Genomic DNA, 4,458 nt, shown 5'->3' with positions numbered 1-4,458 from the left:
TGTGATTTCTGTTACCCAAAGAAATATGTATACAGTATATACATGAATATTACATAATATAGACATGGACAGTCGTAGAAAATATCCTTTTTGCATAATACTAAAAGACAAAACAGTGGAGATAAATGAGAAAATAGGCATAACAGGACAACCAAAGAATAAACATAAAAGTATAAATTCAGAATATTATGCACAAAACAGCTGAAGCCTTTGTTAGAACTATTTTTCTGCTAGGAAATCTTTATTGATAGAGCTTTCCTTGAAGTGTAATGCCTTGAACTACTTTTTGGTAATATGAAGCTTTACTGTGGCAACATGTACCCTTCAAGGAAGGTACTCTTTGATTCTAGGAACTGAATTAGTCGCCTTGGAAGCACTGTATGACTGGGTTTATAGAGCTTATTTTGGTTATAATAATGAGTTTATCCTATCCTCTCCTGAACCTGAATGCTCCTATTATCCACACACTATATTACCCATACAGGTTTAGCCCTCCCTCCTGATTAAAACATACCATTGTTCAATGTAATTTCCTGTCTTGTGATGCAAACATGAAGCAACATGAGCTCCATGTTCCTGAAGTGGACAATTATGCACTACCTGCATGCAGGCAGAGGTGCTTTCCCTGCAATGTAGCTCTTAACTTGACTGCTGTGACTTTCCATCCTCTGTTTATACTGCAGGACATTGTTTACAAGTACAGGAATTGAACCCTACACCACAACAATGTAAAAACTGCTGGCACTTTGGCCACCCAGCAAAATATTGCAGGTCCATGACAGAATACCCGGTGTGTGGTGCTACTGACCATAATGATCCATCTTGTAACCAACCTCCCTCTTGCCTTAACTGTAATGAGGCTCACCCAGCTTTTTCTTGCCATTGTCAGGTTTTCTTCAAGGAATGAGAAATCCACAGTCACAAAGAGAAAGGAGGTCTTATGCCATGACAGTCTTCCATCACCTCCAAGGGAGACTTCCACAGCTTTTTTTATTTTAGAGTTACTAGACAGCCTCTAACCTCAGTGGTACCTATTTTCACAATTTCCTTTGTGGTCATGGCTTCCATAGTCATGTCTGTGTCTAACTCTTTTGCAGCCCTGGGCTGCAAAAGAGTAAGACCTACCTACCTTGTTCACTCCTACTGTTCTTGCATCATCTCACTTGCATGTTTCATTATCTATATGACCTCCCTCAACTACACCATCACCTCACATTCCTACTTCTCCAAAGTCTAAAACATCACCAAAGTTCAAATCATCTTTAAACCCTCAATCACATATCATTCCTAAACATTTTCCTTTTCCTGGCTCTGAGCCTAGTCCTTTAGCTCTTACTGCTACTGGTGCAGAGGTTCATCCTACCCCTCATACAGTTCCTTCCTCTCCTTGTCCCCTCCCAAGTTTCCTCTAACCTCTCATCCCTCCCTTCTGTGGTAACTTCCATTGTCTCTCCAATCTTTACTCACCCTCCATCTTTTACCTCTAATATCGTACTGCTGGCAGCTTCCTTTTCATCTGAAGCACTCGAAGTCATCTCCGAATATATAGAAGGGACAAAACCAATGATGGACACCAATCCACCTCCTACTATTACTCCTTCACACCTGACTCAATCTTCTACACAACTGCTTTCTTCACAGAATTCCAGTCCTTTGCTCCTTACAAAATATCCGTTTCCTCTGCAAGTAGACTGTACTAACCCTACTAGTCTGTAGACACCTACTGTTTCACATTGCCAGTATACTATATCTCAGGAATTAGAACCATCAGCGTAAACTAACAGCATGAGAACAAGACCAGTAGTGGTTAAGAAACAGGGATCAAGAAGCAGCTGTAGGCATTTGAGCTTTTGTGCATGGCAGTTGGTTATAACAGACTTGAACTGTTGTAACCTCCCTAGGCGGAAGAGAAAGTTACATGTTAGATGAACTGAACATATAAAGGGGGCAATTGGAGAGAAGCCAAGAGCAAGTGAATACGAAGAGAAAAGGGATGAGGTAAACAGTATGCAGAAGGATCATGAAGGTCATGAGAGTGGACAAAATATTAGAGGCAAGGGCATCACACTGATTGTTCAAAGATGGAACATTTGCCTCTGCATATAGGCTCTTGACAGGGAAGGAACAAAAAGCACCTAGACACAAGTGTAATTGCTGATGAATGGGATCACGTTTAGAAAGAGTTGTGGTTGAAGCCACAGAATATACCTGGTTGCCATAATCTAGTTTAGATAAAATTAGGTCTGAATGAAGTAGGAGAGTTCAACAATCGCCCCTTCCCCCCAGAAAGATGAGGGTTTTAAGAAGGTTCAGCGAGAAATCTGACTATCAAGTTCAAGGATCTGGGAACCCTGCAGGCATAATGGAGTAATGAGACAAAAGAACATCTAGTAAAAGTAATTTGGTGCATTTTAGTACCAGAAAATTTAAACCCATGAGTAGTGGGTCAATGGGAAACACTGTCGATAGCATTCTGGAGAGAGGTTACTACTAGGTGGCAGTTAGTGCCTGCACAAGCTATAGCAAAGTCATCAACATAGTGATGACCAAATATTACATGAGAGAACAAGAGACCAGATCATAAGTAGCTAGTATAAAAGTAGTAGTGTTAAGGACACATCCCTAAGGGATACCTTCAGCCTGTATATAGTCTGGGAAAGCAGGTTATCAACCCGGACATTGATAAGTCTCTCAAGACGAAGGTTTAAAGGAAAAGAGGCAGATTGCCACAGAGGCCTAAGGAATGAGCTTAGGTCAAGATGTTATATCTCCGTAATGTCATATGCTTTTTCAAGATCAAAAAAGACTGCGATAACCGAGCGGTTACTATTAAGGCATTTTGAACATAGGTATCTAAACCATGTAGGTTTAGTGCTTCTTTTTGACTATAATAATAATAAACGTCTATTTACTAGACGTTCCATCAGCTTGCAGATTGCATTAGTAAGAACAATGGGTCGATAGTAGGAGGCATCATGGCCCGAAGTACCCAGTTTAGGAAAAGTCAGAACAATGGCAGTTGTCCATGGATGGAGAAGAACCCTTTGCGACCAAACCAAATTGAAAAGACGTAAGAGGACTATGAGAGCTGACGGATGTAAATGCTGGAGCATACTAGTATGAATGCCAACAGGTCCAGCTGCCGACGATCGGCAAGTGGAAACTGTTGACCCAAGTTCTGGAGGCGTAAAAGGCACATTATAAGACCTCTGCTAGAAGAAAAGTCTACTCCGTGGCAGACTTAAAGGAAAGAAATGAGGGGGATAGAGGGTGTCCCTGAGAGATATTGACAAGGTGGTTTCCAACTGCTGTGGCAACCTCAATAGGATTTGCGATGCTAACACCGGCAACCCTAAGAACAGGAGCAGGGGATGGAGAATACCTGCCATTTAATTTATGTACATTTTTCCAAACTGTACTCACAGAGGAAGCGGAAGTGATGGTAGATACGTAACTGATGGCTAGAACAACCTTCAGGTGATAATATATACTTATCAATTTACCGGGCAGTGTACACTGGTGTTAAATCACTCCTTGAGTATACAAACTAACTACTGTGAAAGTTAAGACACATGTGCAACATCTGGATATCTTTATTGTAGTAGACGTTTCGCCATCCAGTGGCTTTATCAATACAGATTCTAGGACATAATAGGAAGACAGTAGAACTATATACAAAAGATGAGGTAATCAGTCCCTCGGCCTTGGAGTTAGTGTTCACAGCATCGTGGTGGAGGAGAATCTGGAGCAAAGACAAGAAGACTGGCGGTTTATATAGGCGTCAGTGGATAGGGACGGGCAGCAGACGAGGGCAAAGTCACTGGTAGGCGGGATTCCCCAGTGGAAGTAGGTCCTTCCCAAAGAGATGGGTTAGTTGCAGCAGCCGTGAAGGTCTTGTAGATGTCCTCTGAACCAAAATTCCATGATGTTGCAGTGTCTGACAAGTTGTGCAAGAAAGGTATAAAATACCGACAATATGAAAGTTAAGACACATGTGCAACATCTGGATATATTTATTGTAGTATTGTATTGATAAAGCCACTGGATGGCGAAACGTCTACTACAATAAAGATATCCAGATGTTGCACATGTGTCTTAACTTTCATATTGTCGGTATTTTATACCTTTCTTGCACAAACTAACTACTATTTACATTGCACTCCTTAATGCCAGTGAGGTGTTCTTTTTTCATAACGCCTCACACCTGCGCGTCTCCCCCGCCTCACCCACCCAACTCCCAGCGCCACCCCATCAGTAGAGGGTACTTCTCCCCTAACCCACGATGTCAGCGATGGCACTGCAGGGAGTGCCGGGCTCACAGGAACTTCCACTACAGGGACAGCATCGTGGAGTTCGACCGCGAGGCAGCTGTCAGGTGTGCCACAGGCAGTGTGTACTCAGTTCCTCAAGCTTCAACATCCGTGCACACGAGGGCCTGGGATCTTCAATCAACTTGGC

The sequence above is a fragment of the Cherax quadricarinatus genome, chromosome 51, assembly GCF_038502225.1.
Source record: "Cherax quadricarinatus isolate ZL_2023a chromosome 51, ASM3850222v1, whole genome shotgun sequence".
Lineage (NCBI taxonomy): Eukaryota > Metazoa > Arthropoda > Malacostraca > Decapoda > Parastacidae > Cherax > Cherax quadricarinatus.
The sequence above is the reverse complement of the archived record's forward strand: the minus strand, read 5'-3'. Positions refer to the sequence as shown.